General features: G+C 39.5%; 1 protein-coding gene across 4 annotated transcripts in view; it reads right to left on the bottom strand.

Moving 5' to 3' along the window:
- Window positions 1-13,081, bottom strand: part of Dock3 (dedicator of cytokinesis 3) — a 465,111-nt gene that overhangs the window by 283,866 nt on the left and 168,164 nt on the right. The gene's annotated exons all lie outside the window — the stretch shown is intronic.

Raw genomic sequence — 13,081 nt, 5'->3', positions numbered from 1 at the left:
TAATAATGCTCAGCCTAATAGGAGATATCAATGGACTATCCTCCCATAGGGTATGCACATAGTCCTACCTTGTGCCAATATTTTGTAAGTAAACCATTAGAAATAATTCATAAACAATTCCCCAAGGCCATCATTTATCATTACATGGATGACATCTTGTTATCTGATTCAAATAAAGATACTTTAGAAAGGATGTTTGAAGAAGTAAAGAAAGTCTTGCCTAGGTGGGGATTACAAATTGCCCCTGAAAAGATTCAAAGAGGAAACTCTATTAATTACCTAGATTACAGAATAGGGTTAGAGAAAATTAAAACGCAAAAGGCACAAATTAGGAGAGACCGCTTAAAGACTCTTAATGACTTCCAAAGATTGTTAGGAGACATTTCCAGTCTATGACCAGCTGTTGGGATAACACCTGATCTAATAGTTCATTTAAACAAAACCTTAGATGGTGATAAAGATTTGAATAGTCCAAGAAAACTGACAGTTGAAGCAGAAAAGGAACTGACAATGATTGAGGAAAAATTACAGGAGGCACATGTGGATAGGGTGAACCCAAATCTTAGCTGCATCCTAGTCATATTGCCTTCCAGAATTTCTCCACAGGGATTCTAATGCAGAGGGAAGATATTATTTTAGAGTGGATATTTATACCTAATAAACCAAGTAAAAAATTAAAAACTTATGTGGAAAAAGTCTCTGAATTAATTATAAAAGGTAAGCTGAGACTTCGTCAACTAGCAGGTACAGACCCAGCAGAAATTATAGTGCCTTTTACTACTGAAGAAATAAAAAAGTTATGGGAAGACAATGAACCGTGGCAAAGAGCTTGTGCTAATTTTTTGGGAGAAATTAATAGCAACTATCCCAAAAGTGGTAGACTTAACCTAATAAAGAGAACTTCTTGGATTCTTCCTAGAACTGTACGTGATGCGCCAATAACTGGAGCTCGTACATTCTATACTGATGCAAATAAATCAGGGAAAGCAGGTTACAAGTCAGATGAATTGAGTAAGATGGAACAAAGCCCTTAAAATTCTGTCCAGAAGGCAGAATTATATGTCATTCTTATTGTGCTAACAGATTTTAAAGAACTTCTTAATATAGTTACAGATTCACAATATGCAGAAAGAGTTATCTTGCATATTGAAACCGCTGAATTTATACCAGATGACACAGAGTTGACTTCATTGTTTATCCAGGTACAAGACATAATCAGGAACGGGCGTTGTCTGATGTACATAACACACATGCAGTCCCATACAGGTCTGCCTGGTCCTCTAGCACAAGACAACACTGAGATTGATCAATTGTTGATTGGAAGCGTGTTGTAGGCCTCAGAATTTTATAAGAAGCATCATGTCAATAGTAAAGGCCTAAAGAAAGAATTTTCCATTACATGGCAATAAGCTAAGGACATTATAAAGAGATGTCCTACTTGTTCTTTCTATAATCAAACACTGTTGCTTGCAGGGAGTAACCCAAAGGGCACTAAAAGAAATGAAATCTGGCAGATGGATGTGTTCCACTTTATGGAATTTGGCAAATTAAAATATGTACACCACACCAAAGACACGTATTCAGGTTTTCAATTGGCTACTGCCCTGAGGTCAGAAAAGGCAGATTCAGTAATCACACATTTATTGGAAGTTATGGCCATCATGGGTATACCTGCACAAATAAAGACAGATAATGGTCCAGCATATGTATCTAAGAAAATGAAACACTTTTTTGATTATTATAATATAAAACACATTACAGGTATACCAAATAATCCTACAGGTCAGGCAGTTATAGAAAGATCAAATCGTACTATAAAGGTTATGCTGAAGAAATAGAAAGGGACCAAAAATACCCCCAGAAATAGATTACACAATGCTTTATTAACCTTGAATTTTCTTAACGCTAATGAGAAAGGAATGACAGCAGCAGAAAGACATTGAATAATGGAAAAGTCTGCTGAACTAAATCAACTGATTTATTTCAAAGATGTGCTAACCTCTCAATGGAAGCCAGGAGATGTGCTACGTTGGGGAAGGGGTTTTGCTCTTGTTTCCACAGGAGAAGAAAAATTGTGGATATCATCAAAATTAATAAAGGTTCAATCTGAAGAGGAGAAACCTCTTGGAAAGGAGAAATGACAACTCATCCACAATAATGATTTTCATACAGGTGGTAAGAAAAACATATAGAATGGGGGCAGGGTTCTGTTCCTATCTCCATAGGAAAACACTCATCTTTGAAAAATTCAAGGGACCCTGGATATTTGGATACTGACAGATGGAAAAATACCTACCCAATAGGAAATATCAAGAAAACTGAATAGGTTGTGTAAGTAAAATATATTAAACCATATTTCTAAATTTATAGAGCTGGTTTTGAAGTTGGACTTTGGCTCAATCCCTCTCCAATTCTAAGCCTGTTAGTAAGAGAAAAACCCAGAGTTTCTGGAGTTTCTGTCTCATGTCAAGAGCCATGATATGGGACAGAAAGAAATATGAGTTTAGAAAACATCTTTGCTTTTCTTCATATCTATCATACTTTTCATTGAATATATCTATCATGCCTTTCATTGAATATATATGTATGTCTATATATGTCTATATGATTAATGTTTAAGTTTTTCACGATGAACAATGAGTTTTTCCTGAAGTGACATTTGAAGTTTCCAGGAGGAAGATGGGGCCCCATAACAACAACTCCACCTGGTTGATATGACGTCATGGTACTGATAGCGCTACTACAAGACCTATTTTAGGTACCAGCTGCACAAGACAGTTCCAACTTGGTTTGCTGAAATGGTGCACATCTTAAACAACATGTTGGCCAGACCTGTACAAAATACTCAGAGACTATTTGCAATTTTAAAAGACATTGATCTTGAAATTTAACCATCACTTTACTTTCACAGGATCCCCCAGAAAGAACGTCGCCCCCATGACAGCTGGAAGTAATTCTAGAGGACGACGTCCCCTCTCCCAGTAAAGTTTGCCCTTGGGTTTAGGGACATCATTTACGGGTTGATTATAATTAGTATACGGTTGAAGGTTGGGGGAGGAATTTTATAAGCTCAGGGATCATTTTGGAAAAAAAAAAGGGATAATGGGATAACAGATTTGTAATTGTGAGTTACTGTTTTTAGACAAATATATTGGTATCGATTCTTGTATATTGATACAAAGTTAAACTATATTGACTATTGTATGCATGCATGTTTCTACCTCTGTTTAAAACATTTTTTATGTATTGACATATATTGTATTGATACATATATAGTATATATTTACCATATTGCAGCGTACATTTCTACCTCTGATTAAGATACTTATATATTATTTGTGTATTGATATATATTTACCATACTGCAATGTATAATTGTACATTGTTTATATTTGGAGGTCATTATCCTCATTTGTTACACAGTTGTTTATTGTCTTAATCTTTAAGTTAGATAGGTATTGAGAATTATATAAATCAATAGTATTCTAAGTTTATCATTTATAATTAGACTAATCAGGTTCTTTAGATACACAGAGATTATATTCAGTATAGATAGAAAATCTTCCACCTCTTCAAAGAGCTGTAGAAAATGGCCTTTAATCTAACTCAGAGTTTCGTGATAGTGAGACACTATTGCTCCTGGCAACACCACTATATTCCCGAGAGAATGTTGAGCACCAAAGACACTCCACCTGGAGCCTTTCTTTTTGGCAGAACTGGCCTTTGGGCAAAGAAATGCCCATACTTTAACCACTGACAGAGATACAGAACATGCATCAATGGATAAAACAGGACTGTCATATCCTGCCAAGACAGGGTAAGATAGTTTTGAAAAGTTGCTTGTCTTTGAAAATGGTATGTCAATTATGTTAGGCCTTAGCCAAAGTTGGTTGCTTCAATGCTGCTAACGTGACTTTGGGTGATTGCCCAGGTAGCTAGTTGTCTCTGTGATTTGTTGCATGTTTTGGAAGTTGTTTGTTTGCACTTCCTAATTACTCAGGTAACATTATTTCCCCTCTCAGATCTTCGATGGGATTGAAGACTATATAAATGTAGTTACTTTCCACTCATGACTTGACCAAGCTATTTATTATACAAGACCTAAGCAAGTTAGAATAGGATATTTGTACTTATTGTATATAATTTCGTAGTAGATTTAGAATTCTCTTACTTAAACAAAAGGGGGAGGTGTTGTGGGAGGTCCTTCCACTCCTCCAGCCAATAGCCGCTGAGATATCAGCCCATTGGGGCATGGTCTCTCTTCCTTTAAAAAAGCGGCCATTTCCCTTCTTGCTCTCTCTTACTTCCTGCTCCGCTTCCGGCGACTAGACTCCCTTCCTGATTGCGCAGAGGGCTGTTGTCTGGGACGGTGATCTGTAAGTTTTTTCCCCTTTAAATAAATAACCATTCTATTAATCATAATTCTAAACTGGTGTGGGATTGTTTTTGACTTACGCCTTCGCCTTCACCAGATGACTTAACAATTTGCCTTCTGATATAATCTAAAGGAAATTAAATCACTATCTCAAAAAATATTTAGTCTTCTCAGTCCAGTGACACATTCTTCATAAGAGGAAAGATAAAAAAAATAATGGAAAGTTTGTCAAGTGGCTAATGAAAAGGCTCAGTCAGTAAAGTACTTGCCACACAGCATGAAAACCTAAGCTTGATCCTAGAACTCAAAAAGCTAGGTGTGGAGTCCTGTGCTTACAATTCCAGCACTAAGGAAGCAGACACAGGTGTATCCAGAGCATGCTGTCCTGTTGGCTTTGCCTAATTGGTGAACCCTTGGTCTCAATGAGAGACCTTGTCTTAAAAACTAAGGTAGACAGCTGCATTGGAATATTCAGGTCTTGCTATTATAGGAGACCTGGGATAATTCCTAATGATAATCTGCTATATTCACAGATTGGAGCCTAACCCAACTGTCATCAAAGAGGTTTCATCCAGCAACTAATAGAAACAGATGCAGAGAACCACAGCCACACATTAAGCAGAGCTCTGGGAATCCTATGCAAGAAGGGAAAGAAGGATTGTAGGAGCCAATGGTCAAGGACACCACAAGAAAATCCACAGATTCAACTAACCTGGGCTCATAAAGGCTCACAGAGACTAAACCAACAACCAGGGAGCCTGCATGGAACTGACCTAGGCCCTCTGCATATATGTTACAGTTGTTTAACTTGGTCTTCTTGTGGGACTCCTAACAATGGGAGCATGGGCCATCTCTGACTCTGTTGCCTGCTTTTAAGATCCTTTCCTCCTCCTGGATTGCCTCATGCAGCCTTAATAAGAGAGGAGATGCCTAGGCTCACTGCAATGTGATATACCATGGATGGTTGATATCCATGGAAGGCCTGTACTTTTCTACAGAGAAACAGGAGGAAGAGTAGATGGAGAGAGGAAGAGTGGAAGGGGAAGCAACTGGGAGGAAAGAAGAAAGGGAAACTGTGACTGGGATGTAAAAACAAAATAAATGAATGAATGAGTGAATAAGTAAGTAAGCAAGTAAGTAAAACTATTGTTCCTAAAAAGCAATACAAGAGTTTGTCCTCTAGCCCCACAGTAACACACATGCACATGCATTTTTATATACACAAACACCCACCCCACTCACATACACACAGAGAGAGAGAGGGGGGGGAAAGAGAGAGAGAGAGAGAGAGAGAGAGAGGTCAAGAAATGAATAAAGAGAATGTAGTGTATACATATTAACAGAATTTTACTCAGCCATAAAAAGAATAATATCCTAACATTTGTGACAATATGCAGGACCTGGAAAATATTGCTAAAAGAATTAAGTCAGAGAAAGATAGACATAACATATATTCATGGCACCAATAAAAGACAAATTAACAAAAGCAAGCACAAAGCTGGTTTACCAAGAATGAAGAAAATGGGGATCTTCAATTATAGGATGAATAAATTCCAGAGACATAATGGCTGGCATGGTTACTACAATTGAAAATAATACTTTATAAACTTCAACTTTGCTGAAAGATTTTTTAAGTTTCCTTTCTTAGCCACACACAAAGAACTTAATGATATGATGAGACAGAAATATTAATTATCTTGGTTCTGATAATCATTTCACAATGTACACTTTAAATATACACAGTTACTAGCCAGGTGGTGGTGGTGCACACCTTTAATCCCACCACTTGTGAGGCAGAGGCAAACCAATATCTGAGTTCGAGGCCAGCCTGGTCTACAGAGCAAGTTCCAGGACAGGATTCAAAGTTACACAGAGAAACCCTGTCTCAAAAATAAAAATAAACAAATTAATTAATTAAAAATATAAACAGTTATAAATTAATAAAACCTCAAGAAAAATGTCACAGGTTTCATACTAAAGAAAAAATAATAAAACATAAATCTACTTTTCCTGTTCAGCACCCAAGCTAGTAAATCCCACATAGCAATCAATTCAACTGTGACTATAGAAGTTCTAAAATTAGAATGTTTTAAGGGTGCTATGGAAACTGCTTCAGTCAATAGCCTTTAAGATAGCAGCCCACTTTGGGTGTGGTCTCATGTACCATAAAAGCAGATAGGGTCTCACGGCTGCTGGATTAGGTTCCAGTTCCCTGTGCATGCAGAGGATTGAGGATCACTACCCTTTCTGTGAGTTTATCCCGTAATAAATAAACCTTTCCAGGCTACTGTGCAACACTTTTGTATGCCAACAAATTGGTGCCCACATGGTCTGAGTCCACACCACTGCCGGGTCGGGCCAGGCCAACACCCCTGCCACCTGTCTGCAGCCTTCTCCCACCCTAGGTAGCTGAACTACCCCTCTGGTATGCAAAGCTGAGCATGGTTTGGCTCTGCCTAGTCCAACATGTTGGGGTTTTGTTTACCATCAGCTCTGCGAGCCATGTTCTCCTTCCAGTTACAGGGATGCACCTGTCTCTGAAAGCAATTTGTAACATGCTGTTCACAGACCCCATTTAAGTGCTACATAGCATACCTCCCTAAAGAGTAAGAGCCATTCATATGTCTCAGCAAGAACAAGTAAGCTGCCTTTGAAAGAAGTCATGCACTTTTTATTCCTAATGCTGAGTCAGGAAGTCTCTTCTTAAAAGGAGTCACACATCTTCTGGCTGCCAGCGAACAGTCCACCCAAGAAAATGCATCAACCAAGAAGCAATGCTTAACTCTATTCTTTTGTGTCTAGAATTCCTTCCCAAGCTCTCTCAGGTTTTATGTGGATGTAACTGGCCCACATTAGCACCATTTTGTAATCAGAGACTTCTCATTCATTTCCCGGCTTCATAGACCCAAATAAACACGCAGAAACTAACAGCATAGCTTGGCCAATGACTTAGGCATATTTCCAGCTTTTATATCTTGAATCAACCCATTTCTATTAATCTGTGTATCACCACGAGCTATTGTCTACTGGCTTTTTTTTTAGTCAGCAAGACATAGTGCTTTCAGATAATAAAAATCAAGGATAAATGTCATACTTAAGAAAATCACTTAATGAAAATGAATAACTAAATGACAATTATGGAAGCTAATTCTATAGACTGTCTTAAGAATGTTGTAGAGATGCATGTGACAATTGTGTAGCTTGGTCTGTTTGTGGGGCTCCCAGCAGTGGGATCAGAACCTGTCCCTGGCACTTGAGCTGGCTTTTAGGAACTTATTCCCCATGCTGGATTGCCTCACACAGCCTTGATGCAGGGGGAGGAACTTGGTCATGCCTCAACTTGGTGTGCCATGCTTTGTTGACGACCACGGAAAGCTGCCCCCTTTCTGAAGGAGACAGAGAAGTGAATAACGATGGTAGATGGGAGTGAATGGGAGGGTAGAAGGGAGGGGAAACTGTGGTTGGTATGTAAAATAAATTTAAAAATTGTTAATAAAAAAGGATGTTGCAGTGATAAATAGAGGATTTAAAGAAAAAAGGAGATAACATTTTTCATCTAAATTTACCTTATAATTAGGTAGATATAAATTAATAAACAGAAATTAAGCAAGATATATGTAACAATTTAACAGAACCTGATAATCTAATTTCAGTATTTTTCAAGTTAATCTCTAAGTCTTTCCATCATGGGGTTCATCAGGAAATTAAGCAACATATGAATGCTTCAAGCTGGATGTCAATTAACTACTTAAGTACTTAAGTAAAATTTCTGTTTATTAATTTATATTTACCTAATTATAAGGTAAATGGGGTGGGTGGGAGGGGGGTAAGGGGAGATGGGGAGAGAAAAGTGAGAAGGGTAGGATGGGGAGAACTTGGGGCAACGGGATGATTGGGATAAAGGAAGGTTGGATAGGGGAGCAGGGAAGCACATATCTTAATTAAGGGAGCCATATTAGGGTTGGCAAGAGACTTGGACCTAGAGGGGCTTCCAGGTGCCCAAGGCGAGGTCCCCAGTTAGTTCCTGGGGCAGCTGAAGATAGGGAACCTGAAATGATCCTATCCTATAGCCATACTGATGAATATTTTGCATATCACCATAGAACCTTCATCTGGCGATGGAAGGAGATAGAGACAGAGACCCACACTGGAGCACTGAACTGAGCTCCCAAAGTCCCAATGAGGAACAGAAGGAAGGAGAAGATGAGCAAGGAAGTCAGGACCAAGAGGGGTGCACCCACCGACGGAGACAGTGGGGCTGATCTATTGGGAGCTCACCAAGGCCAGCTGGACTGTGACTGAAAAAGCATGGGATAAAACCGGACTCTCTGAATATGGTGGACAATGAGGGCTGCTGAGAACCCAAGGACAATGGCACTGGGTTTTGATCCTACTACATGTTCTGGCTTTGTGGGAGCCTAGCCAGTTTGGATGTTCACCTTCCTAGACAAGGACGGAGGGGGGAGGACTTTGGACTTTCCACAGGGCAGGGAACCCTGACTGCTCTTCAGACTTGAGAGGGAGGGGGAAAGGAGTGGGGGGAGGGGGAGAGGAGTGGGGGGAAGGGGAGAGGAGTGGGGGGAGGGGGAGAGGAGTGAGGGGAGGGGGGAGGAGTGGGGGGAGGGGAGAGGAGTGAGGGGAGGGGGAGGCGGAAATTTTTTTTTCTCAATAAAAAAAGAAAAAAATAAATTAAAAAAAGACATAATTTCTTCTATAAAGCAATTATGACGAACCTTCAAGAAACTTTTCAATGTAAAAAAAGTATTAGTCAAATACTCAACACAATATAAAAGAATCATTTCTGATTTGTTAGGTGAAGAGCTCTGTTGCGCATCCTTTTTAACTACAATATCACAGAGTTGAGGAACAAATCACCTTGAGAACAGAAGGAGAAATAAACACATTTTAAATGGATAAAAAAATTATATCTTTACTAGACTATCTCTACCTCTAACACTTCAGAAGTTTACAGACTTGAAGTATTTTTACATTAACTGCAAGAAAAAGGGAAGAAGTTCCTTTGAGATCACAACTATGAAGTCATATGGTAATACAAATCCTGCTGCATTGGTGTGCAAAACATGAAACACATTTACTTTTCTTGTCCGTTACCTAGCAAGACTTAACAGACATCTATGTTTCTGTAACTTCAATAACCTCAGCACTACAGTAACAAGAGATGGAGTATCCTTATTTATGGTTCCAGACAGCGGGGAAAGAAGTTACAGGTAAGAGAATCAAAACTGTTACAGCTGAAAAACTACTTGTTAAGTTTCACATGGTGCCACCTTCATTTTTACATAAGCACGGTGGCATAGTTCAAAGCTCAATACATCAGAAATATTCATGTTTAAATAAACTTGACTTTCAGTTATAGCTAGCCATGTGGGCGGCCGGGTGCCGGGGACGCAGCCCCGCCGCTCATAATACAACAGAGTGGCACCCGACGTGATGGACTAAATCCACTTAAAAACCTGAGAAGGCTTAAAAATAAGGGAGAGAGAGTTTAACACAGATTTTTGCTGTTTGTTGGTGGCGTGCTGTAGAGAGATTTCCTGATTCGGTATCAGCAGCAGAAAAAACGCTGTCTCATTTTAAAGTGCAGCTTCTTGGGACTGTGCTGCCAACGTGAACTCTGGCTTTAAAGCATTTCAATGGATTTTATGAGACTGGATGTTTGTGTTGCCGCTTGGGATCGGAAGGAGAGTGCTTGGAGACCATGCCAATGGCTCAGTGCTCCCCACCTGCACCTGGGCAGAAGGCAGAATCAGGCTTAGGCAGGCACAAGAGCATGGCGGATTCCTGCCGCCATACAGAGACGTGTTTTCAGACTGCGCAGTGCTCTGCGTGTCAGATTTGGCTGTAACTTGGATGAAAAGAGTTTCTGTGCCACACGCTCAGTCTCAGAATTAAAGTGCTGAGTGCCGCTCCTACCTGGTGGCCCCAGAGCTAGCACAAAATGGTACGTCCTCCATTTTGAAATTTTCCTGACTCAGCAGCAGGAAAAAACTGACTGTTTTAAAATGCCGGCTTTCTGGGCTGTGCCGCCATTGCGATCTCTGTCTCGCTCCTGCGGGAGACAGAGCTTTTGAATGGAGCATTTGGAGTAAAGCTCTACAGCTTGCTTGATGGCAATGTGGACTGCTGTGTGCTTGAAACTGTGTGTGGCTCAGGGACACCAAATGGCTCTGAGACAGGAGCGGCTTGGCTCAGCTCTGCCATGCTGAACTGTGCTGGTCTCAGGCAGGAACTATGGTAATTACCGTAAAAACAGCTCAGTTAAGGTTTCAACTGGGCAGGACACAGACGGTACCGTATTACCTGTACATGGTGCAACTTAAGTTTTTAAAAACTGCTTAACATTTTAAGAAATGCTCCTGGATAGTAAAAAAAAAAAATTACAGATTCACAATAAAACAGATTCAGACAGACCACTAAATGGAAAATGTAAAGGAAATGGACACTTTTTTAGATAAATACCATATACCAAAGTTAAACCAGGACCAGGTGAACAATCTAAATAGACCTGTTAGTCGCGAAGAATTAGAAGAGGTTATCAAAAACCTCCCTACCACAAAAAGCCCAGGACCAGATGGTTTCAATGCGGAATTCTACCAGAACTTCCAAGAAGACCTAATACCTGTACTCCTTAATGTATTTCACAATATAGAAACAGAAGAGGCATTGCCAAATTCCTTTTATAAAGCTACAGTTACTCTGATACCAAAACCGCACAAAGACTCAACCAAGAAAGAAAATTATAGACCAATCTCACTCATGAACATCGATGCAAAAATCTTCAACAAAATACTGGCAAACCGAATCCAAGAACACATTAGGAAAATTATCCATTATGATCAAGTAGGCTTCATCCCAAGGATGCAGGGCTGGTTCAACATACAAAAATCTATCAATGTAATCCAGCATATAAATAAACTGAAAGAAAAAAAACATATGATCATTTCATTAGATGCTGAAAAACCATTTGACAAAATTCAACACCCCTTTATGATAAAAGTCTTGGAGAGATTAGGGATACAAGGGTCATACCTAAATATAATAAAAGCTATATACAGCAAGCCGACAGCTAACATTAAATTAAATGGAGAGAAACTTAAAGCCATCCCACTAAACTCAGGAACACGACAAGGCTGTCCACTCTCACCATACCTCTTCAATATAGTGCTTGAAGTTCTAGCAATAGCAATAAGACAACATAAGGGGATCAAGGGGATTCGAATTGGAAAGGAAGAAGTGAAACTTTCATTATTTGCAGATGATATGATAGTGTACATGAGCGACCCCAAAAACTCCACCAAAGAACTTTTACAGCTGATAAACACCTTTAGTGATGTGGCAGGATACAAGATCAACTCCAAAAAATCAGTTGCACTCTTATACACAAAGGATATGAAAGCAGAGAGGGAAATCAGAGAAGCTTCACCTTTCACGATCGCCACAAACAGCATAAAATATCTTGGGGTAACTCTAACCAAGGAAGTGAAAGATCTATTTGACAAGAACTTTAAGGCATTGAAGAAAGAAACTGAGGAGTATACCAGAAAATGGAAGGACCTCCCTTGCTCTTGGATTGGGAGGATCAACATAGTAAAAATGGCAATTTTACCAAAGGCAATTTATAGATTCAATGCAATCCCCATCAGGGTCCCATCAAAATTCTTCACAGATCTTGAGAGGACAATAATCAACTTTATATGGAAAAACAAAAAACCCAGGATAGCCAAAACAATCCTACACAATAAAGGATTGTCTGGAGGCATTACCATCCCTGACTTCAAACTCTATTACAGAGCTACAGTGATGAAAACAGTGTGGTACTGGCATAAAAACAGAGAAGTCGACCAATGGAATCGTATAGAAGACCCGAATTTTAACCCACAAACCTATGAACACCTCATTTTTGATAAAGGAGCCAAAAGTATACAATGAGAGAAAGAAAGCATCTTTAACAAATGGTGCTGGCATAACTGGATGTCAACCTGTAGAAGAATGAAAATAGACCCATATCTATCACCATGCACAAAACTCAAGTCCAAATGAATTAAAGACCTCACTATCAGTCAGAACATATTGAACCTGATAGAAGAGAAAGTGGGAAGTACCCTACAACAGATGGGCACAGGAGATCGCTTCCTATGTGTAACCCCAACAGCACAGACTTTAAGGGCAACATTGAATAAATGGGACCTACTAAAACTGAGAAGCTTCTGAAAAGCAAAGGACACTGTCAACATGACAAAAAGGCAACCTACTGACTGGGAGAAGATCTTCACCAACCCCGCAATAGACAAAGGACTGATCTCCAAAATATATAGAGAACTCAGGAAACTAGACTTTAAAATGCTAATTAACCCAATTAAAAAATGGGGCACTGAACTGAACAGAGAATTCTCAGCAGAGGAAGTTCAAATGGCCAAAAGACACTTAAGGTCATGCTCAACCTCCTTAGCAATCAGGGAAATGCAAATCAAAACAACTTTGAGATATCATCTTACACATGTCAGAATGGCTAAAATAAAAAACTCCAATGATAGCCTTTGCTGGAGAGGCTGTGGAGGAAGGGGAACCCTCATCCATTGCTGGTGGGAATGCAATCTTGTGCAACCACTTTGGAAATCGGTGTTTCGGTTTCTCAGGAAATTCGGGATCAACTTACCCCTGGACCCAGCAATACCACTCCTGGGA

Source organism: Microtus oregoni, unplaced genomic scaffold (assembly GCF_018167655.1).
Source record: "Microtus oregoni isolate MIOR12 unplaced genomic scaffold, Mior012 000028F_ref0000031, whole genome shotgun sequence".
Lineage (NCBI taxonomy): Eukaryota > Metazoa > Chordata > Mammalia > Rodentia > Cricetidae > Microtus > Microtus oregoni.
Note: the sequence above shows the minus strand (reverse complement) of the source record. Positions and strands in the feature narration are given on the sequence as shown.